Source organism: Pristiophorus japonicus, unplaced genomic scaffold (assembly GCF_044704955.1).
Source record: "Pristiophorus japonicus isolate sPriJap1 unplaced genomic scaffold, sPriJap1.hap1 HAP1_SCAFFOLD_914, whole genome shotgun sequence".
NCBI classification, from domain to species: domain Eukaryota; kingdom Metazoa; phylum Chordata; class Chondrichthyes; family Pristiophoridae; genus Pristiophorus; species Pristiophorus japonicus.
This window is the reverse complement of record NW_027254840.1, coordinates 94,147-121,902: the sequence shown is the minus strand read 5'-3', so window position 1 is coordinate 121,902 and position 27,756 is coordinate 94,147. Positions and strand designations below refer to the sequence as shown.

At 49.0% G+C, this 27,756-nt stretch overlaps 1 protein-coding gene across 1 annotated transcript in view; it reads right to left on the bottom strand.

Moving 5' to 3' along the window:
• Positions 1-27,756, bottom strand: part of LOC139257839 (myosin-binding protein C, cardiac-type-like) — a gene marked incomplete at both ends in the record, with an annotated part of 159,204 nt that overhangs the window by 37,446 nt on the left and 94,002 nt on the right. The gene's annotated exons all lie outside the window — the stretch shown is intronic.

Genomic DNA, 27,756 nt, shown 5'->3' with positions numbered 1-27,756 from the left:
TGACCCCCCCCATACGCTGACCCCCTCCCCCATATACTGACCCCCCCCACACACTGACCCCTCCCCCACACTGACCCCCCCTCCACACACTGACCCCTCCCCCACACACTGACCCCTCCCCCACACACTGACCCCTCCCCCACACACTGACCCCCCGGCACACACTGACCCCTCCCCCACACTGACCCCCCCCATACACTGACCCCTCCCCCATACACTGACCCCCCCCACACACTGACCCCTCCCCCACACTGACCCCCCCTCCACACACTGACCCCTCCCCCACACACTGACCCCTCCCCCACACACTGACCCCTCCCCCACATACTGACCCCTCCCCCACGCACTGACCCCTCCCCCACACACTGACCCCTCCCCCAAACACACCCCTCCCCCACACACTGACCCCTCCCGCACACACTGACCCCTCCGCCACACACTGACCCCTCCCCCACACACTGACCCCAACCCCACACACTGACCCCCCGGCACACACTGACCCCTCCCCCACACTGACCCCCCCCATACACGGACCCCTCCCCCACACACTGACCCCTCCCCCACGCACTGACCCCTCCCCCAAACACTGACCCCTCCCCCAAACACACCCCTCCCCCACACACTGACCCCTCCCGCACACACTGACCCCTCCGCCACACACTGACCCCTCCCCCACGCACTGACCCCTCCCCCACACACTTACCCCTCCCCCAAACACACCCCTCCCCCACACACTGACCCCTCCCGCACACACTGACCCCTCCGCCACACACTGACCCCTCCCCCACACGCTGACCCCTCCCCCACACACTGACCCCACCCCCACACACTGACCCCCCGGCACACACTGACCCCTCCCCCACACTGACCCCCCCCCATACACTGACCCCGACCCCACACACTGACCCGACCCCACACACTGACCCCTCCCCCACACTGACCCCCCCTCCACAAACTGACCCCTCCCCCACACACTGACCCCTCCCCCACACACTGACACCTCCCCCACGCACTGGCCCCTCCCCCACACACTGACACCTCCCCCACACACACCCCTCCCGCACACACTGACCCCTCCCGCACACACTGACCCCTCCGCCACACACTGACCCCTCCCCCACACACTGACCCCTCCCCCACACACTGACCCCACCCCCACATACTGACCCCACCCCCACACACTGACCCCTCCCCACACACTGACCCCTCCCCACACACTGACCCCACCCCCACACACTGACCCCTCCCCCACACACACTGACCCCTCCCCCATACACTGACCCCTCACACACACACACACCCCTCACACACACACCCCACCCCCACACACTGACCCCTCCCCCACACACTGACCCCTCCCCACACACTGACCCCTCCCCCACACACTGACACCTCCCCCACGCACTGGCCCCTCCCCCACACACTGACACCTCCCCCACACACACCCCTCCCGCACACACTGACCCCTCCCGCACACACTGACCCCTCCGCCACACACTGACCCCTCCCCCACACACTGACCCCTCCCCCACACACTGACCCCACCCCCACACACTGACCCCTCCCCACACACTGACCCCTCCCCACACACTGACCCCACCCCCACACACTGACCCCTCCCCCACACACACTGACCCCTCCCCCATACACTGACCCCTCACACACACACACACCCCTCACACACACACCCCACCCCCACACACTGACCCCTCCCCCACACACTGACCCCTCCCCACACACTGACCCACACACACACACACACCCCTCCCCCACACACTGACCCCTCCCCCACACACTGAACCCTCCCCCACACACTGACCCCCCCCACACACTGACACCCCCCACACACTGACACCCCCCCACACACACTGACACCCCCCACACACTGACACCCCCCCACACTGACCCCTCCCCCACACACTGACCCCTCCCCCCCACACTGACCCCCCCACACTGACCCCCCCAACACACTGACCCCTCCCCCATACACTGACCCCTCCCCCACACACACACCCCTCCCCCACACACACACCCCTCCCCCACACACTGACCCCTCCCCACACACTGACCGCCCACACACACTGACCCCCCCCACACACACTGACCCCCCCCCACACACTGACACCCCCCCACACTGAACCCCCTCACACACACTGACCCCCCACACACACTGACCCCTCCCCCACACACTGACCCCCCCCCCACACTGACCCCCCCCACACACTGACCCCTCCCCACACACTGACACCCCCCCACACTGACCCCTCCCCCAAACACTGACCCCTCCCCCACACACTGACCCCCCCCCACACTGACCCCCCCCACACACTGACCCCTCCCCACACACTGACCCCTCCCCACACACTGACACCCCCCCACACTGACCCCTCCCCCACACACTGACCCCTCCCCCACACACTGATCCCCCCCCACACTGACCACCCCCACACACTGACCCCTCCCCACACACTGACCCCTCCCCCACACACACACCCCTCCCCCACACACTGACCCCTCCCCCACACACTGACCCCTCCCCCACACACTGACCCCTCCACACACACTGACCCCCCCCCACACACACTGACACCCCACCACACTGACCCCCCCCCACACACACACCCCTCCCACACACACTGACCCCTCCCCCATACACTGACCCCTCCCCCACACACTGACCCCTCCCCCACACACTGACCTCCCCCACACACTGATACCACCCACACACTGACCCCTCCCCCACACACTGACCCCCCCACACTGACCCCCCCACACACACTGACCCCTCCCCTACACACTGACCCCTCCCCCACACACTGACCCCCCCACACACTGACCCCCCCCACACACTGACCCCTCCCCCACACTGACCCCCCCACACACTGACCCCTCCCCCACACACTGACCCCCCCCACACTGACCCCCCCACACACTGGCCCCTCCCCCATACACTGACCCCTCCCCCACACACACACCCCTCCCCCACACACTGACCCCTCCCCCACACACTGACCCCTTCCACACACACTGACCCCCACCACACTGACCCCTCCCCCACCTCACTGACCCCTCCCCCATACACTGACCCCTCCCCCACACACACACCCCTCCCCCACACACTGACCCTTCCCCCACACACTGACCCCTCCCCCACCACACTGATCCCTCCCCCACACACTGACCCCTCTCCCATACACTGACCCCTCCCCCACCACACTGATCCCTCCCCCACACACTGACCCCTCCCCCACACAGTGACCCCTCCCCCACACAATGACCTCTCCCCCACCACACTGACCCCTCCCCCACCTCACTGACCCCTCCCCCACCACACTGACCCTCCTCCACCACACTGACCCCTCCCCCACACACACTGACCCATCCCACCACACACACTGACCCATCCCCCCACACACTTACCCCTGCCCCCCAAACACTAACCCCTCCCCCACACACACTGACTCCTCACACACACACACACTGACCCCTCCCCCACACACTGACACCCTCCCCCGCACACTGACCCCCCCCCGCACATTGACCCCACCCCCCGCACACTGACCCCTCACCCCCACACACTGACCCCTCCCCCACACACACTGACCCCTCCCCGACACACTGACCCCTCCCCCACACACACTGACTCCTCCCCCACACACACTGACCCCTCCCCCACACACTGACCCCTCCCCCACACACACTGACTCCTCCCCCACACACACTGACCCCTCCCCCACACACATTGACCTAACCCCCACACACATTGACCTAACCCCCACACACATACTGACCCCCCCCGCACACTGAACCCCCCCGCACACTGACCTCTCCCACACACACACTGACCCCTCCCACACACACACTGACCGAACCCCCACACACACACTGAACCATCCCCCCGCACTCTGACACCCCCCCGCACACTGACCCCTCCCACACACACACTGACCAATCCTCCCCGCACACTGACACCCCCTCGCACACTGATCCCTCCCCCCCGCACACTGACCCCTCCCACACACACACTGACCTAACCCACACACACACACTGACCCCTCACCCCCCACACACTGACCCATCCTCCCCACACACTGACCCAACACCGCACACAATGACCCATCCCCCACACCTTACCCCCGCCCCTTATCCCCAACACCCACACCCCACCCCTCATCCTCCAGCACACACCCCTCACCGCCCACCCCTCTCTGACCACCCTCCACCCAAACCTTCTGCCTTTCTTATTTCACAGATCACCAACCCGCACAGCCAGTGGTGCAAGAGGAAGAGCAGAGTGATGCTTAACAAACAGCGTCACCCGCTCCAAGACTCACAGTACCAGTACTCCATTCACACTCACAGTACCAGTATTCGATTTCACACTCACAGCACCAGTACTCGATTTCACACTCACAGTACCAGTACTCGATTTCACACTCACAGTACCAGTATTCGATTTCACACTCACAGCACCAGTACTCGATTTCACACTCACAGCACCAGTACTCGATTTCAGACTCACAGTACCAGTACTCGATTTCAGACTCACAGTACCAGTACTCGATTTCACACTCACAGTACCAGTATTCGATTTCACAATCACAGCACCAGTACTCGATTTCAGACTCACAGTACCAGTACTCGATTTCACACTCACAGTACCAGTATTCGATTTCACAATCACAGCACCAGTATAGAAAACATAGAAACATAGAAAATAGGTGCAGGAGCAGGCCATTCAGCCCTTCTAGCCTGCACCGCCATTCAATGAGTTCATGGCTGAACATGAAACTTCAGTACCCCCTTCCTGCTTTCTCGCCATACCCCTTGATCCCCCGAGTAGTAAGGACTTCATCTAACTCCCTTTTGAATATATTTAGTGAATTGGCCTCAACTACTTTCTGTGGTAGAGAATTCCACAGGTTCACCACTCTCTGGGTGAAGAAGTTTCTCCTCATCTCGGTCCTAAATGGCTTACCCCTTATCCTCAGACTGTGACCCCTGGTTCTGGACTTCCCCAACATTGGGAACATTCTTTCTGCATCTAACCTGTCTAAACCCGTCAGAATTTTAAACGTTTCTATGAGGTCCCCTCTCATTCTTCTGAACTCCAGTGAATACAATCCCAATTGATCCAATCTTTCTTGATAGGTCAGTCCCGCCATCCCGGGAATCAGTCTGGTGAACCTTCGCTGCACTCCCTCAATAGCAAGAATGTCCTTCCTCAAGTTAGGAGACCAAAACTGTACACAATACTCCAGGTGTGGCCTCACCAAGGCCCTGTACAACTGTAGCAACACCTCCCTGCCCCTGTATTCAAATCCCCTCGCTATGAAGGCCAACATGCCATTTGCTTTCTTAACCGCCTGCTGTACCTGCATGCCAACCTTCAATGACTGATGTACCATGACACCCAGGTCTCGTTGCACCTTCCCTTTTCCTAATCTGTCACCATTCAGATAATAGTCTGTCTCTCTGTTTTTACCACCAAAGTGGATAACCTCACATTTATCCACATTATACTTCATCTGCCATGCATTTGCCCACTCACCTAACCTATCCAAGTCACTCTGCAGCCTAATAGCATCCTCCTCGCAGCTCACACTGCCACCCAACTTAGTATCATCCGCAAATTTGGAGATACTGCATTTAATCCCCTCGTCTAAATCATTAATGTACAATGTAAACAGCTGGGGCCCCAGCACAGAACCTTGCGGCACTCCACTAGTCACTGCCTGCCATTCTGAAAAGTACCCGTTTACTCCTACTCTTTGCTTCCTGTCTGACAACCAGTTCTCAATCCACGTCAGCACACTACCCCCAATCCCATGTGCTTTAACTTTGCACATTAATCTCTTGTGTGGGACCTTGTCGAAAGCCTTCTGAAAGTCCAAATATACCACATCAACTGGTTCTCCCTTGTCCACTTTACTGGAAACATCCTCAAAAAATTCCAGAAGATTTGTCAAGCATGATTTCCCTTTCACAAATCCATGCTGACTTGGACCTATCATGTCACCATTTTCCAGATGCACTGCTATGACATCCTTAATAATTGATTCCATCACTTTACCCACTACTGAGGTCAGGCTGACCGGTCTATAATTCCCTGTTTTCTCTCTCCCTCCTTTTTTAAAAAGTGGGGTTACATTGGCTACCCTCCACTCCATAGGAACTGATCCAGAGTCAATGGAATGTTGGAAAATGACTGTCAATGCATCCGCTATTTCCAAGGCCACCTCCTTAAGTACTCTAGGATGCAGTCCATCAGGCCCTGGGGATTTATCGGTCTTCAATCCCATCAATTTCCCCAACACAATTTCCCGACTAATAAAGATTTCCCTCAGTTCCTCTTCCTTACTAGACCCTCTGACCCCTTTTATATCCGGAAGGTTGTTTGTATCCTCCTTAGTGAATACCGAACCAAAGTACTTGTTCAATTGATCCGCCATTTCTTTGCTCCCCGTTATGACTTCCCCTGATTCTGACTGCAGGGGACCTACGTTTGTCTTCACCAACCTTTTTCTCTTTACATACCTATAGAAACTTTTGCAATCCGCCTTAATGTTCCCTGCAAGCTTCTTCTCGTACTCCATTTTCCCTGTCCTAATCAAACCCTTTGTCCTCCTCTGCTGAGTTCTAAATTTCTCCCAGTCCCCAGGTTCGCTGCTATTTCTGGCCAATTTGTATGCCACTTCCTTGGCTTTAATACTATCCCTGATTTCCCTAGATAGCCACGGTTGAGCCACCTTCCCCTTTTTATTTTTACGCCAGACAGGAATGTACAATTGTTGTACTTCATCCATGCGGTCTCTAAATGTCTGCCATTGCCCATCCACAGTCAACCCCCTAAGTATCATTCGCCAATCTATCCTAGCCAATTCACGCCTCATACCTTCAAAGTTACCCTTCTTTAAGTTCTGGACCATGGTCTCTGAAATTACTGTTTCATTCTCCATCCTAATGCAGAATTCCACCATATTATGGTCACTCTTCCCCAAGGGGCCTCGCACAATGAGATTGCTAATTAATCCTCTCTCATTACACAACACCCAGTCTAAGATGGCCTCCCCCCTAGTTGGTTCCTCAACATATTGGTCTAGAAAACCATCCCTTATGCACTGCAGGAAATCCTCCTCCACCGTATTGCTTCCAGTTTGGCTAGCCCAATCTATGTGCATATTAAAGTCACCCATTATAACTGCTGCACCTTTATTGCATGCACCCCTAATTTCCTGTTTGATGCCCTCCCCAACATCCCTATTACTGTTTGGAGGTCTGTACACAACTCCTACTAACGTTTTTTGCCCTTTGGTGTTCTGCAGCTCTACCCATATAGATTCCACATCATCCAAGCTAATGTCTTTCCTAACTATTGCATTAATCTCCTCTTTAACCAGCAATGCTACCCCACCTCCTTTTCCTTTTATTCTATCCTTCCTGAATGTTGAATACCCCTGAATGTTGAGTTCCCAGCCCTGATCATCCTGGAGCCACGTCTCCGTAATCCCAATCACATCATATTTGTTAACATCTATTTGCACAATTAATTCATCCACCTTATTGCGGATACTCCTTGCATTAAGACACAAAGCCTTCAGGCTTGTTTTATTAACACCCTTTGTCCTTTTAGAATTTTGCTGTACAGTGGCCCTTTTTGTTCTTTGCCTTGGGTTTCTCTGCCCTCCACTTTTCCTCATCTCCTTTCTGTCTTTTGCTTTTGGCTCCTTTTTGTTTCCCTCTGTCTCCCTGCATTGGTTCCCATCCCCCTGCCATATTAGTTTAAATCCTCCCCAACAGCACTAGCAAACACTCCCCCTAGGACATTGGTTCCAGTCCTGCCCAGGTGCAGACCGTCCGGTTTGTACTGGTCCCACCTCCCCCAGAACCGGTCCCAATGCCCCAGGAATTTGAATCCCTCCCTGCTGCACCACTGCTCAAGCCACGTATTCATCTGAGCTATTCTGCGATTCCTACTCTGACTATCACGTGGCACTGGTAGCAATCCCGAGATTACTACTTTTGAGGTCCTACTTTTTAATTTAGCTCCTAGCTCCTTAAATTCGTTTCGTAGGACCTCATCCCTTTTTTTGCCTATGTCGTTGGTACCAATGTGCACCACGACAACTGGCTGTTCTCCCTCCCATTTCAGAATGTCCTGCACCCGCTCCGAGACATCCTTGACCCTTGCACCAGGGAGGCAACATACCATCCTGGAGTCTCGGTTGCGGCCGCAGAAACGCCTATCTATTCCCCTCACAATTGAATCCCCTATCACTATCGCTCTCCCACTCTTTTTCTTGCCCTCCTGTGCAGCAGAGCCAGCCACGGTGCCATGAACTTGGCTGCTGCTGCCCTCCCCTGATGAGTCATTCCCCTCAACAGTACCCAAAGCGGTGTATCTGTTTTGCAGGGGGATGACCGCAGGGGACCCCTGCACTACCTTCCTTGCTCTACTCTTCCTGCTGGTCTTCCATTCCCTATCTGGCTGTGGACCCTTTCCCTGCGGTAAGACCAACTCACTACACGTGATACTCACGTCATTCTCAGCATCGTGGATGCTCCAGAGTAAATCCACCCTCAGCTCCAATTCCGTAACGCGGACCGTCAGGAGCTGGAGGCGGATACACTTCCCGCACACGTAGTCGTCAGGGACACCGGAAGCGTCCCTGAGTTCCCACATGGTACAGGAGGAGCATAACACCCGACCGAGCTCTCCTGCCATGTCTTAACCCTTAGATACACTTAAACTGGTAATAACAATGTTAAAAGTTACTGACCAATATAAGAAGAAAAAGAAAAACTACTAACCAATCACCAGCCAATCACTTACCCCCTAGGCTGTGACGTCACCTTTGTTTTTTTGCCTTCTCCCTGTAGCTGCACCGGTACGCCTCTCGCCGACCCCGGACTCGCGCTGCTCCGAGCTCCCGCATCCTCGACTGACTACTCGAACTGCTCGACTCCCGCTGGCCTTTATAGGCCTCTCGCCGACCCCGGACTCGCGCTGCTCCGAGCTCCCGCCTCCTCGACTGACTACTCGATTTCAGACTCACAGTACCAGTACTCGATTTCACACTCACAGTACCAGTACTCGATTTCACACTCACAGTACCAGTACTCGATTTCACACTCACAGTACCAGTACTCGATTTCACACTCACAGTACCAGTACTCGATTTCACACTCACAGCACCAGCACTCGATTTCACACTCACAGCACCAGTACTCGATTTCACACTCACAGCACCAGCACTCGATTTCACACTCACAGCACCAGTACTCGATTTCACACTCACAGCACCAGTACTCGATTTCACACTCACAGCACCAGGACTCGATTTCACACTCAGTACCAGTACTCGATTTCACACTCACAGTACCAGTTCTCGACTTCACACTCATAGCACTAGTACTCGATTTCACACTCACAGCAGCAGTACTCAATTTCACACTCACAGTACCAGTACTCGATTTCACACTCACAGCACGAGTACTCGATTTCACACTCACAGCAGCAGTACTCAATTTCACACTCACAGTACTCGACTTCACACTCACAGTACCAATACTCGACTTCACACTCACAGTACCAGTACTCAATTTCACCCTCACAGCACCAGTACTCGAATTCACACTCACAGCACCAGTACTCGATTTCACACTCACAGCACCAGTACTCGATTTCACACTCACAGTACTCGATTTCACACTCACAGCACCAGTACTCGATTTCACACTCACAGTACCAGTACTCGATTTCACACTCACAGTACCAGTACTCGATTTCACACTCACAGTACTCGATTTCACACTCACAGTACCAGTCCTCGATTTCACACTCACAGTACCAGTACTCGATTTCACACTCACAGTACTAGTACTCGATTTCACACTCACAGCACCAGTACTAGTTTTCACACTCACAGTGCTCGATTTCACACTCACAGTACCAGTACTCGATTTCACACTCACAGTACCAGGACTCGATTTCACACTCACAGTACCAGTACTCGATTTCACTCACAATACCAGGACTCGATTTCACACTCACAGTACCAGTACTCGATTTAACACTCACAGCACCAGTACTCGATCTCACACTCACAGCACCAGTACTCGAATTCACACTCACAGCACCAGTACTCGATTTCACATTCACAGCACCAGTACTCGATTTCACACTCACAGTACCAGTACTCGATTTAACACTCACAGTACCATTAGTCGATTTCACACTCACAGCACCAGTACTCGATTTCACACTCACAGTACTCGATTTCACACTCACAGCACCAGTACTCGATTTCACACTCACAGTACCAGTACTCGATTTCACACTCACAGTACCAGTACTCGATTTCACACTCACAGTACTCGATTTCACACTCACAGTACCAGTACTCGATTTCACACTCACAGTACCAGTACTCGATTTCACACTCACAGTACTAGTACTCGATTTCACACTCACAGTACTCGATTTCACACTCACAGCACCAGTACTCGATTTCACACTCACAGTACCAGTACTCGATTTCACACTCACAGCACCAATACTCGATTTCACCCTCACTGCACCAGTACTCGATTTCACACTCACTGCACCAGTACTCGATTTCACACTCACAGTACCGGTACTCGATTTCACACTCACTGCACCAGTACTCGATTTCACACTCACAGTACCAGTACTCGATTTCAAACTCACTGCACCAGTACTGGATTTCATACTCACAGTATCAGTACTCGATTTCAAACTCACAGTACCACTTCTCGATTTCACACTCACAGCACCAGTACTCGATTTCACACTCACAGCACCAGTACTCGATTTCACACTCAGAGTACCAGCACTCGATTTCACACTCACAGCACCAGTGCTGGATTTCACACTCACAGTACCAGTACTCGATTTCACACTCACAGCACCAGTACTCGATTTCACACTCACAGTATCCAATTTCACACACACAGCACCAGTACTCGATTTCACACTCACAGTACCAGGACTCGATTTCACACTCACAGTACCAGTACTCGATTTCACTCACAATACCAGGACTCGATTTCACACTCACAGTACCAGTACTCGATTTCACACTCACAGCACCAGTACTCGATTTCACACTCACAGCACCAGTACTCGATTTCACACTCACAGTACCCGATTTCACACACACAGCACCAGTACTCGATTTCACACTCACAGTACCAGGACTCGATTTCACACTCACAGTACCAGTACTCGATTTCACTCACAATACCAGGACTCGATTTCACACTCACAGTACCAGTACTCGATTTCACACTCACAGTACTAGTACTCGATTTCACACACACAGCACCAGTACTCGATTTCACTCTCACAGTACAAGCACTCGATTTCACGCTCACTGCACCAGTATTCGATTTCACACTCACAATACTAGTACTCGATTTCACACTCACAGCACCAGTACTCGATTTCACACTCACAGTACCAGTACTCGATTTAACACTCACAGTACCATTAGTCGATTTCACACTCACAGCACCAGTACTAGTTTTCACACTCACAGTGCTCGATTTCACACTCACAGTACCAGTACTCGATTTCACACTCACAGTACCAGGACTCGATTTCACACTCACAGTACCAGTACTCGATTTCACTCACAATACCAGGACTCGATTTCACACTCACAGTACCAGTACTCGATTTAACACTCACAGCACCAGTACTCGATCTCACACTCACAGCACCAGTACTCGAATTCACACTCACAGCACCAGTACTCGATTTCACACTCACAGCACCAGTACTCGATTTCACACTCACAGTACTCGATTTCACACTCACAGTACCAGTACTCGATTTCACACTCACAGTACCAGTACTCGAGTTCACACTCACAGTACTAGTACTCGATTTCACACTCACAGCACCAATACTCGATTTCACACTCACAGTACTCGATTTCACACTCACTGCACCAGTACTCGATTTCACACTCACAGTACCGGTACTCGATTTCACACTCACTGCACCAGTACTCGATTTCACACTCACAGTACCAGTACTCGATTTCAAACTCACTGCACCAGTACTCGATTTCACACTCACAGCACCAGTACTCGATTTAACACTCACAGCAGCAGTACTCGACTTCACACTCACTGCACCAGTGCTCGATTTCACAGTCACAGCACGAGTAGTCGATTTCACATTCACAATACTAGTACTCGATTTCACACTCACAGCACCAGAATTCGATTTCACACTCACAGTACCAGTGTACTCGATTTAACACTCACAGTACCATTAATCGATTTCACACTCACAACACCAGTACTCGATTTCACACTCACAGTACTCGATTTCACACTCACAGTACCAGTACTCGATTTCACACTCACAATACCAGGACTCGATTTCACACTCACAGCACCAGTACTCGATTTCACACTCACAGCACCAGTACTCGATTTCACACTCACAGCACCAGTACTCGATTTCACACTCACAGTACTCGATTTCACACTCACAGCACCAGCACTCGATTTCACACTCACAGCACCAGTACTCGATTTCACACTCACAGTACCAGTACTCGATTTCACACTCACAGTACCAGTACTCGATGTCACACTCACAGTTTCAGTACTCGATTTCACACTCACAGTACCAGAACTCGATTTCACACTCACAGTACCAGTACTCGATTTCACACTCACAGTACCAGTACTCGATTTCACACCCACAGTACCAGTACTCGATTTCACACTCACAGCACCAGTACACGATTTCACACACACTGCACCAGTACTCGATTTCACACTCACTGCACAAGGACTCGATTTCACACTCACAGCACGAGTCGTCGATTTCACACTCACAATACTTGCACTCGATTTCACTTTCACAGCACCAGTCCTCGATTTCACACTCACAGTACCAGTACTCGATTTCACACTCACAGAACCAGTACTCGACTTAACACTCACAGTACCAGTACTCGATTTCACACTCACAGTACCAGTACTCGATTTCACACTCACAGCACCAATACTCGATTTCACCCTCACTGCACCAGTACTCGATTTCACACTCACTGCACCAGTACTCGATTTCACACTCACAGTACCGGTACTCGATTTCACACTCACTGCACCAGTACTCGATTTCACACTCACAGTACCAGTACTCGATTTCAAACTCACTGCACCAGTACTCGATTTCATACTCACAGTATCAGTACTCGATTTCAAACTCACAGTACCACTTCTCGATTTCACACTCACAGCACCAGTACTCGATTTCACACTCACAGCACCAGTACTCGATTTCACACTCGCAGCACCAGTACTCGATTTCACACTCACTGCACCAGTACTCGATTGCACTCTCACAGCACCAGTGCTGGATTTCACACTCACAGTACCAGTACTCGATTTCACACACACAGTGCCAGTACTCGATTTCACACTCACAACACCAGTACTCGATTTCACACTCACAGCACCAGTACTCGATTTCACACTCACAGTACCCGATTTCACACACACAGCACCAGTACTCGATTTCACACTCACAGTACCAGGACTCGATTTCACACTCACAGTACCAGTACTCGATTTCACTCACAATACCAGGACTCGATTTCACACTCACAGTACCAGTACTCGATTTCACACTCACAGTACTAGTACTCGATTTCACACTCACAGCACCAATACTCGATTTCACCCTCACAGTACTAGCACTCGATTTCACGCTCACTGCACCAGTATTCGATTTCACACTCACAATACTAGTACTCGATTTCACACTCACAGCACCAGTACTCGATTTCACACTCACAGTACCAGTACTCGATTTAACACTCACAGTACCATTAGTCGATTTCACACTCACAGCACCAGTACTAGTTTTCACACTCACAGTGCTCGATTTCACACTCACAGTACCAGCACTCGATTTCACACTCACAGTACCAGGACTCGATTTCACACTCACAGTACCAGTACTCGATTTCACTCACAATACCAGGACTCGATTTCACACTCACAGTACCAGTACTCGATTTAACACTCACAGCACCAGTACTCGATCTCACACTCACAGCACCAGTACTCGAATTCACACTCACAGCACCAGTACTCGATTTCACACTCACAGCACAAGTACTCGATTTCACACTCACAGTACTCGATTTCACACTCACAGCACCAGTACTCGATTTCACACTCACAGTACCAGTACTCGATTTCACACTCACAGTACCAGTACTCGATTTCACACTCACAGTACTCGATTTCACACTCACAGTACCAGTACTCGATTTCACACTCACAGTACTAGTACTCGATTTCACACTCACAGCACCAATACTCGATTTCACACTCACAGTACTCGATTTCACACTCACTGCACCAGTACTCGATTTCACACTCACAGTACCGGTACTCGATTTCACACTCACTGCACCAGTACTCGATTTCACACTCACAGTACCAGTACTCGATTTCAAACTCACTGCACCAGTACTCGATTTCATACTCACAGTATCAGTACTCGATTTCAAACTCACAGTACCACTTCTCGATTTCACACTCACAGCACCAGTACTCGATTTAACACTCACAGCAGCAGTACTCGACTTCACACTCACTGCACCAGTGCTCGATTTCACAGTCACAGCACGAGTAGTCGATTTCACATTCACAATACTAGTACTCGATTTCACACTCACAGCACCAGAATTCGATTTCACACTCACAGTACCAGTGTACTCGATTTAACACTCACAGTACCATTAATCGATTTCACACTCACAACACCAGTACTCGATTTCACACTCACAGTACTCGATTTCACACTCACAGTACCAGTACTCGATTTCACACTCACAATACCAGGACTCGATTTCACACTCACAGCACTAGTACTCGATTTCACTCACAATACCAGGACTCGATTTCACACTCACAGCACCAGTACTCGATTTCACACTCACAGCACCAGTACTCGATTTCACACTCACAGCACCAGTACTCGATTTCACACTCACAGTACTCGATTTCACACTCACAGCACCAGCACTCGATTTCACACTCACAGCACCAGTACTCGATTTCACACTCACAGTACCAGTACTCGATTTCACACTCACAGTACCAGTACTCGATGTCACACTCACAGTTTCAGTACTCGATTTCACACTCACAGCACCAGTACTCGATTTCACACTCACTGCACCAGTACTCGATTTCACACTCACAGTACCAGAACTCGATTTCACACTCACAGTACCAGTACTCGATTTCACACTCACAGTACCAGTACTCGATTTCACACCCACAGTACCAGTACTCGATTTCACACTCACAGCACCAGTACACGATTTCACACACACTGCACCAGTACTCGATTTCACACTCACTGCACAAGGACTCGATTTCACACTCACAGCACGAGTCGTCGATTTCACACTCACAATACTTGCACTCGATTTCACTTTCACAGCACCAGTCCTCGATTTCACACTCACAGTACCAGTACTCGATTTCACACTCACAGAACCAGTACTCGACTTAACACTCACAGTACCAGTACTCGATTTCACACTCACAGTAACAGTACTCAAATTCACACTCACAGTACCAGTACTCGATTTCACACTCACAGCACCAGTACTCGATTTCACACTCACAGCACCAGAACTCGATTTCACACACAGTACCAGGACTCGATTTCATACTCACAGCACCAGTACTCGATTTCACACTCACAGCACCAGTACTCGATTTCACATTCACAGTACCTGTACTCGATTTCACACTCACAGCACCAGTACTCGATTTCACACTCACAGCACCAGTACTCGATTTCACACTCACAGTACCAGTACTCGATTTCACACTCACAGTACCAGTACTCGATTTTACACTCACAGCACCAGTACTCGATTTCACACTCACAGTACTCGATTTCACACTCACAGTACTCGATTTCACACTCACAATACCAGTACTCGATTTCACACTCACAGCACCAGTACTCGATTTCACACTCACAGTACTCGATTTCACACTCACAGCACCAGCACTCGATTTCACACTCACAGCACCAGTACTCGATTTCACACTCACAGTACCAGTACTCGATTTCACACTCACAGTTTCAGTACTCGATTTCACACTCACAGTACCAGTACTCGATTTCACACTCACTGCACCAGTACTCGATTTCACACTCACAGTACCAGAACTCGATTTCACACTCACAGCACCAGTACTCGATTTCACACCCACAGTACCAGTACTCGATTTAACACTCACAGTACTCGATTTCACACACAGTACCAGTACTCGATTTCACTCTCACAGCACCAGTACTCGATTTCACACTAACAGTACGAGTATTCGATTTCACACTCACAGTACCAGTACTCGATTTCACACTCACAGCACCAGTACTCGATTTCACACTCACAGCACCAGTACTCGATTTCACACTCACAGCACCAGTACTCGATTTCACACTCACAGTACCAGTACTCGATTTCACATTCATAGTACCTGTACTCGATTTCACACTCACAGCACCAGTACTCGATTTCACACTCACAGCACAAGTAGTCGATTTCACACTCACAGCACCAGTACTCGATTTCACACTCACAGTACCAGTACTCGATTTCACACTCACAGTACCAGTACTCGATTTTACACTCACAGTACCAGTATTCGATTTCACACTCACAGCACCAGTACTCGATTTCACACTCACAGTACTCGATTTCACACTCACAATTCCAGTACTCGATTTCACACTCACAGCACCAGTACTCGATTTCACACTCACAGTACTCGATTTCACACTCACAATTCCAGTACTCGATGTCACACTCACAGTACCAGAACTCGATTTCACACTCACAGTACCAGTACTCGATTTCACACTCACAGTACCAGTACTCGATTTCACACTCACAGTACTCGATTTCACACTCACAGTACCAGTACTCGATTTCACACTCACAGCACCAATACTCGATTTCACCCTCACAGTACTAGTACTCGATTTCACCCTCACTGCACCAGTACTCGATTTCACACTCTTAGCACCAGTACTCGATTTCACCCTCACAGCACCAGTACTCGATTTCACACTCACAGTACCAGTACTCGATTTCACACTCACAGTACCAGTACTCGATTTCACACTCACAGTACCAGTACTCGATTTCACACTCACAGTACCAGGACTCGATTTCACACTCACAGTACCAGTACTCGATTTCACACTCACAGTACCAGGACTCGATTTCACACTCACAGTACTCGATTTCACACTCACAGCACCAGTACTCGATTTCACACTCACAGTACCAGTACTCGATTTCACACTCACAGTACCAGTACTCGATTTCACACTCACAGTACTCGATTTCACACTCACAGTACCAGTACTCGATTTCACACTCACAGTACTAGTACTCGATTTCACACTCACAGCACCAATACTCGATTTCACACTCACAGTACTCGATTTCACACTCACTGCACCAGTACTCGATTTCACACTCACAGTACCGGTACTCGATTTCACACTCACTGCACCAGTACTCGATTTCACACTCACAGTACCAGTACTCGATTTCAAACTCACTGCACCAGTACTCGATTTCATACTCACAGTATCAGTACTCGATTTCAAACTCACAGTACCACTTCTCGATTTCACACTCACAGCACCAGTACTCGATTTAACACTCACAGCAGCAGTACTCGACTTCACACTCACTGCACCAGTGCTCGATTTTACAGTCACAGCACGAGTAGTCGATTTCACATTCACAATACTAGTACTCGATTTCACACTCACAGCACCAGAATTCGATTTCACACTCACAGTACCAGTGTACTCGATTTAACACTCACAGTACCATTAATCGATTTCACACTCACAACACCAGTACTCGATTTCACACTCACAGTACTCGATTTCACACTCACAGTACCAGTACTCGATTTCACACTCACAATACCAGGACTCGATTTCACACTCACAGCACTAGTACTCGATTTCACTCACAATACCAGGACTCGATTTCACACTCACAGCACCAGTACTCGATTTCACACTCACAGCACCAGTACTCGATTTCACACTCACAGCACCAGTACTCGATTTCACACTCACAGTACTCGATTTCACACTCACAGCACCAGCACTCGATTTCACACTCACAGCACCAGTACTCGATTTCACACTCACAGTACCAGTACTCGATTTCACACTCACAGTACCAGTACTCGATGTCACACTCACAGTTTCAGTACTCGATTTCACACTCACAGCACCAGTACTCGATTTCACACTCACTGCACCAGTACTCGATTTCACACTCACAGTACCAGAACTCGATTTCACACTCACAGTACCAGTACTCGATTTCACACTCACAGTACCAGTACTCGATTTCACACCCACAGTACCAGTACTCGATTTCACACTCACAGCACCAGTACACGATTTCACACACACTGCACCAGTACTCGATTTCACACTCACTGCACAAGGACTCGATTTCACACTCACAGCACGAGTCGTCGATTTCACACTCACAATACTTGCACTCGATTTCACTTTCACAGCACCAGTCCTCGATTTCACACTCACAGTACCAGTACTCGATTTCACACTCACTGCACAAGGACTCGATTTCACACTCACAGCACGAGTCGTCGATTTCACACTCACAATACTTGCACTCGATTTCACTTTCACAGCACCAGTCCTCGATTTCACACTCACAGCACCAGTACTCGATTTCACACTCACAGAACCAGTACTCGACTTAACACTCACAGTACCAGTACTCGATTTCACACTCACAGTAACAGTACTCAAATTCACACTCACAGTACCAGTACTCGATTTCACACTCACAGCACCAGTACTCGATTTCACACTCACAGCACCAGAACTCGATTTCACACACAGTACCAGGACTCGATTTCATACTCACAGCACCAGTACTCGATTTCACACTCACAGCACCAGTACTCGATTTCACATTCACAGTACCTGTACTCGATTTCACACTCACAGCACCAGTACTCGATTTCACACTCACAGTACCAGTACTCGATTTCACACTCACAGTACCAGTACTCGATTTCACACTCACAGCACCAGTACTCGATTTCACACTCACAGCACCAGTACTCGATTTCACACTCACAGTACTCGATTTCACACTCACAGTACTCGATTTCACACTCACAATACCAGTACTCGATTTCACACTCACAGCACCAGTACTCGATTTCACACTCACAGTACTCGATTTCACACTCACAGCACCAGCACTCGATTTCACACTCACAGCACCAGCACTCGATTTCACACTCACAGCACCAGTACTCGATTTCACACTCACAGTACCAGTACTCGATTTCAAACTCACTGCACCAGTACTGTATTTCATACTCACAGTATCAGTACTCGATTTCAAACTCACAGTACCACTTCTCGATTTCACACTCACAGCACCAGTACTCGATTTCACACTCACAGCACCAGTACTCGATTTCACACTCAGAGTACCAGCACTCGATTTCACACTCACAGCACCAGTGCTGGATTTCACACTCACAGTACCAGTACTCGATTTCACACTCACAGCACCAGTACTCGATTTCACACTCACAGTATCCAATTTCACACACACAGCACCAGTACTCGATTTCACACTCACAGTACCAGGACTCGATTTCACACTCACAGTACCAGTACTCGATTTCACTCACAATACCAGGACTCGATTTCACACTCACAGTACCAGTACTCGATTTCACACTCACAGCACCAGTACTCGATTTCACACTCACAGCACCAGTACTCGATTTCACACTCACAGTACCCGATTTCACACACACAGCACCAGTACTCGATTTCACACTCACAGTACCAGGACTCGATTTCACACTCACAGTACCAGTACTCGATTTCACTCACAATACCAGGACTCGATTTCACACTCACAGTACCAGTACTCGATTTCACACTCACAGTACTAGTACTCGATTTCACACACACAGCACCAGTACTCGATTTCACTCTCACAGTACAAGCACTCGATTTCACGCTCACTGCACCAGTATTCGATTTCACACTCACAATACTAGTACTCGATTTCACACTCACAGCACCAGTACTCGATTTCACACTCACAGTACCAGTACTCGATTTAACACTCACAGTACCATTAGTCGATTTCACACTCACAGCACCAGTACTAGTTTTCACACTCACAGTGCTCGATTTCACACTCACAGTACCAGTACTCGATTTCACACTCACAGTACCAGGACTCGATTTCACACTCACAGTACCAGTACTCGATTTCACTCACAATACCAGGACTCGATTTCACACTCACAGTACCAGTACTCGATTTAACACTCACAGCACCAGTACTCGATCTCACACTCACAGCACCAGTACTCGAATTCACACTCACAGCACCAGTACTCGATTTCACACTCACAGCACCAGTACTCGATTTCACACTCACAGTACTCGATTTCACACTCACAGTACCAGTACTCGATTTCACACTCACAGTACCAGTACTCGAGTTCACACTCACAGTACTAGTACTCGATTTCACACTCACAGCACCAATACTCGATTTCACACTCACAGTACTCGATTTCACACTCACTGCACCAGTACTCGATTTCACACTCACAGTACCGGTACTCGATTTCACACTCACTGCACCAGTACTCGATTTCACACTCACAGTACCAGTACTCGATTTCAAACTCACTGCACCAGTACTCGATTTCACACTCACAGCAGCAGTACTCGATTTAACACTCACAGCAGCAGTACTCGACTTCACACTCACTGCACCAGTGCTCGATTTCACAGTCACAGCACGAGTAGTCGATTTCACATTCACAATACTAGTACTCGATTTCACACTCACAGCACCAGAATTCGATTTCACACTCACAGTACCAGTGTACTCGATTTAACACTCACAGTACCATTAATCGATTTCACACTCACAACACCAGTACTCGATTTCACACTCACAGTACTCGATTTCACACTCACAGTACCAGTACTCGATTTCACACTCACAATACCAGGACTCGATTTCACACTCACAGCACCAGTACTCGATTTCACACTCACAGCACCAGTACTCGATTTCACACTCACAGCACCAGTACTCGATTTCACACTCACAGTACTCGATTTCACACTCACAGCACCAGCACTCGATTTCACACTCACAGCACCAGTACTCGATTTCACACTCACAGTACCAGTACTCGATTTCACACTCACAGTACCAGTACTCGATGTCACACTCACAGTTTCAGTACTCGATTTCACACTCACAGTACCAGAACTCGATTTCACACTCACAGTACCAGTACTCGATTTCACACTCACAGTACCAGTACTCGATTTCACACCCACAGTACCAGTACTCGATTTCACACTCACAGCACCAGTACACGATTTCACACACACTGCACCAGTACTCGATTTCACACTCACTGCACAAGGACTCGATTTCACACTCACAGCACGAGTCGTCGATTTCACACTCACAATACTTGCACTCGATTTCACTTTCACAGCACCAGTCCTCGATTTCACACTCACAGTACCAGTACTCGATTTCACACTCACAGAACCAGTACTCGACTTAACACTCACAGTACCAGTACTCGATTTCACACTCACAGTACCAGTACTCGATTTCACACTCACAGCACCAATACTCGATTTCACCCTCACTGCACCAGTACTCGATTTCACACTCACTGCACCAGTACTCGATTTCACACTCACAGTACCGGTACTCGATTTCACACTCACTGCACCAGTACTCGATTTCACACTCACAGTACCAGTACTCGATTTCAAACTCACTGCACCAGTACTCGATTTCATACTCACAGTATCAGTACTCGATTTCAAACTCACAGTACCACTTCTCGATTTCACACTCACAGCACCAGTACTCGATTTCACACTCACAGCACCAGTACTCGATTTCACACTCGCAGCACCAGTACTCGATTTCACACTCACTGCACCAGTACTCGATTGCACTCTCACAGCACCAGTGCTGGATTTCACACTCACAGTACCAGTACTCGATTTCACACACACAGTGCCAGTACTCGATTTCACACTCACAACACCAGTACTCGATTTCACACTCACAGCACCAGTACTCGATTTCACACTCACAGTACCCGATTTCACACACACAGCACCAGTACTCGATTTCACACTCACAGTACCAGGACTCGATTTCACACTCACAGTACCAGTACTCGATTTCACTCACAATACCAGGACTCGATTTCACACTCACAGTACCAGTACTCGATTTCACACTCACAGTACTAGTACTCGATTTCACACTCACAGCACCAATACTCGATTTCACCCTCACAGTACTAGCACTCGATTTCACGCTCACTGCACCAGTATTCGATTTCACACTCACAATACTAGTACTCGATTTCACACTCACAGCACCAGTACTCGATTTCACACTCACAGTACCAGTACTCGATTTAACACTCACAGTACCATTAGTCGATTTCACACTCACAGCACCAGTACTAGTTTTCACACTCACAGTGCTCGATTTCACACTCACAGTACCAGCACTCGATTTCACACTCACAGTACCAGGACTCGATTTCACACTCACAGTACCAGTACTCGATTTCACTCACAATACCAGGACTCGATTTCACACTCACAGTACCAGTACTCGATTTAACACTCACAGCACCAGTACTCGATCTCACACTCACAGCACCAGTACTCGAATTCACACTCACAGCACCAGTACTCGATTTCACACTCACAGCACCAGTACTCGATTTCACACTCACAGTACTCGATTTCACACTCACAGCACCAGTACTCGATTTCACACTCACAGTACCAGTACTCGATTTCACACTCACAGTACCAGTACTCGATTTCACACTCACAGTACTCGATTTCACACTCACAGTACCAGTACTCGATTTCACACTCACAGTACTAGTACTCGATTTCACACTCACAGCACCAATACTCGATTTCACACTCACAGTACTCGATTTCACACTCACTGCACCAGTACTCGATTTCACACTCACAGTACCGGTACTCGATTTCACACTCACTGCACCAGTACTCGATTTCACACTCACAGTACCAGTACTCGATTTCAAACTCACTGCACCAGTACTCGATTTCATACTCACAGTATCAGTACTCGATTTCAAACTCACAGTACCACTTCTCGATTTCACACTCACAGCACCAGTACTCGATTTAACACTCACAGCAGCAGTACTCGACTTCACACTCACTGCACCAGTGCTCGATTTCACAGTCACAGCACGAGTAGTCGATTTCACATTCACAATACTAGTACTCGATTTCACACTCACAGCACCAGAATTCGATTTCACACTCACAGTACCAGTGTACTCGATTTAACACTCACAGTACCATTAATCGATTTCACACTCACAACACCAGTACTCGATTTCACACTCACAGTACTCGATTTCACACTCACAGTACCAGTACTCGATTTCACACTCACAATACCAGGACTCGATTTCACACTCACAGCACTAGTACTCGATTTCACTCACAATACCAGGACTCGATTTCACACTCACAGCACCAGTACTCGATTTCACACTCACAGCACCAGTACTCGATTTCACACTCACAGCACCAGTACTCGATTTCACACTCACAGTACTCGATTTCACACTCACAGCACCAGCACTCGATTTCACACTCACAGCACCAGTACTCGATTTCACACTCACAGTACCAGTACTCGATTTCACACTCACAGTACCAGTACTCGATGTCACACTCACAGTTTCAGTACTCGATTTCACACTCACAGCACCAGTACTCGATTTCACACTCACTGCACCAGTACTCGATTTCACACTCACAGTACCAGAACTCGATTTCACACTCACAGTACCAGTACTCGATTTCACACTCACAGTACCAGTACTCGATTTCACACCCACAGTACCAGTACTCGATTTCACACTCACAGCACCAGTACACGATTTCACACACACTGCACCAGTACTCGATTTCACACTCACTGCACAAGGACTCGATTTCACACTCACAGCACGAGTCGTCGATTTCACACTCACAATACTTGCACTCGATTTCACTTTCACAGCACCAGTCCTCGATTTCACACTCACAGTACCAGTACTCGATTTCACACTCACAGAACCAGTACTCGACTTAACACTCACAGTACCAGTACTCGATTTCACACTCACAGTAACAGTACTCAAATTCACACTCACAGTACCAGTACTCGATTTCACACTCACAGCACCAGTACTCGATTTCACACTCACAGCACCAGAACTCGATTTCACACACAGTACCAGGACTCGATTTCATACTCACAGCACCAGTACTCGATTTCACACTCACAGCACCAGTACTCGATTTCACATTCACAGTACCTGTACTCGATTTCACACTCACAGCACCAGTACTCGATTTCACACTCACAGCACCAGTACTCGATTTCACACTCACAGTACCAGTACTCGATTTCACACTCACAGTACCAGTACTCGATTTTACACTCACAGCACCAGTACTCGATTTCACACTCACAGTACTCGATTTCACACTCACAGTACTCGATTTCACACTCACAATACCAGTACTCGATTTCACACTCACAGCACCAGTACTCGATTTCACACTCACAGTACTCGATTTCACACTCACAGCACCAGCACTCGATTTCACACTCACAGCACCAGTACTCGATTTCACACTCACAGTACCAGTACTCGATTTCACACTCACAGTTTCAGTACTCGATTTCACACTCACAGTACCAGTACTCGATTTCACACTCACTGCACCAGTACTCGATTTCACACTCACAGTACCAGAACTCGATTTCACACACACAGTACCAGTACTCGATTTCACACTCACAGCACCAGTACTCGATTTCACACCCACAGTACCAGTACTCGATTTAACACTCACAGTACTCGATTTCACACACAGTACCAGTACTCGATTTCACTCTCACAGCACCAGTACTCGATTTCACACTAACAGTACGAGTATTCGATTTCACACTCACAGTACCAGTACTCGATTTCACACTCACAGCACCAGTACTCGATTTCACACTCACAGCACCAGTACTCGATTTCACACTCACAGCACCAGTACTCGATTTCACACTCACAGTACCAGTACTCGATTTCACATTCACAGTACCTGTACTTGATTTCACACTCACAGCACCAGTACTCGATTTCACACTCACAGCACAAGTAGTCGATTTCACACTCACAGCACCAGTACTCGATTTCACACTCACAGTACCAGTACTCGATTTCACACTCACAGTACCAGTACTCGATTTTACACTCACAGTACCAGTATTCGATTTCACACTCACAGCACCAGTACTCGATTTCACACTCACAGTACTCGATTTCACACTCACAATTCCAGTACTCGATTTCACACTCACAGCACCAGTACTCGATTTCACACTCACAGTACTCGATTTCACACTCACAATTCCAGTACTCGATGTCACACTCACAGTACCAGAACTCGATTTCACACTCACAGTACCAGTACTCGATTTCACACTCACAGTACCAGTACTCGATTTCACACTCACAGTACTCGATTTCACACTCACAGTACCAGTACTCGATTTCACACTCACAGCACCAATACTCGATTTCACCCTCACAGTACTAGTACTCGATTTCACCCTCACTGCACCAGTACTCGATTTCACACTCTTAGCACCAGTACTCGATTTCACCCTCACAGCACCAGTACTCGATTTCACACTCACAGTACCAGTACTCGATTTCACACTCACAGTACCAGTACTCGATTTCACACTCACAGTACCAGTACTCGATTTCACACTCACTGTACCAGGACTCGATTTCACACTCACAGTACCAGTACTCGATTTCACACTCACAGTACCAGGACTCGATTTCACACTCACAGTACTCGATTTCACACTCACAGCACCAGTACTCGATTTCACACTCACAGTACCAGTACTCGATTTCACACTCACAGTACCAGTACTCGATTTCACACTCACAGTACTCGATTTCACACTCACAGTACCAGTACTCGATTTCACACTCACAGTACTAGTACTCGATTTCACACTCACAGCACCAATACTCGATTTCACACTCACAGTACTCGATTTCACACTCACTGCACCAGTACTCGATTTCACACTCACAGTACCGGTACTCGATTTCACACTCACTGCACCAGTACTCGATTTCACACTCACAGTACCAGTACTCGATTTCAAACTCACTGCACCAGTACTCGATTTCATACTCACAGTATCAGTACTCGATTTCAAACTCACAGTACCACTTCTCGATTTCACACTCACAGCACCAGTACTCGATTTAACACTCACAGCAGCAGTACTCGACTTCACACTCACTGCACCAGTGCTCGATTTTACAGTCACAGCACGAGTAGTCGATTTCACATTCACAATACTAGTACTCGATTTCACACTCACAGCACCAGAATTCGATTTCACACTCACAGTACCAGTGTACTCGATTTAACACTCACAGTACCATTAATCGATTTCACACTCACAACACCAGTACTCGATTTCACACTCACAGTACTCGATTTCACACTCACAGTACCAGTACTCGATTTCACACTCACAATACCAGGACTCGATTTCACACTCACAGCACTAGTACTCGATTTCACTCACAATACCAGGACTCGATTTCACACTCACAGCACCAGTACTCGATTTCACACTCACAGCACCAGTACTCGATTTCACACTCACAGCACCAGTACTCGATTTCACACTCACAGTACTCGATTTCACACTCACAGCACCAGCACTCGATTTCACACTCACAGCACCAGTACTCGATTTCACACTCACAGTACCAGTACTCGATTTCACACTCACAGTACCAGTACTCGATGTCACACTCACAGTTTCAGTACTCGATTTCACACTCACAGCACCAGTACTCGATTTCACACTCACTGCACCAGTACTCGATTTCACACTCACAGTACCAGAACTCGATTTCACACTCACAGTACCAGTACTCGATTTCACACTCACAATACCAGAACTCGATTTCACACTCACAGTACCAGTACTCGATTTCACACTCACAGTACCAGTACTCGATTTCACACCCACAGTACCAGTACTCGATTTCACACTCACAGCACCAGTACACGATTTCACACACACTGCACCAGTACTCGATTTCACACTCACTGCACAAGGACTCGATTTCACACTCACAGCACGAGTCGTCGATTTCACACTCACAATACTTGCACTCGATTTCACTTTCACAGCACCAGTCCTCGATTTCACACTCACAGTACCAGTACTCGATTTCACACTCACTGCACAAGGAGTCGATTTCACACTCACAGCACGAGTCGTCGATTTCACACTCACAATACTTGCACTCGATTTCACTTTCACAGCACCAGTCCTCGATTTCACACTCACAGCACCAGTACTCGATTTCACACTCACAGAACCAGTACTCGACTTAACACTCACAGTACCAGTACTCGATTTCACACTCACAGTAACAGTACTCAAATTCACACTCACAGTACCAGTACTC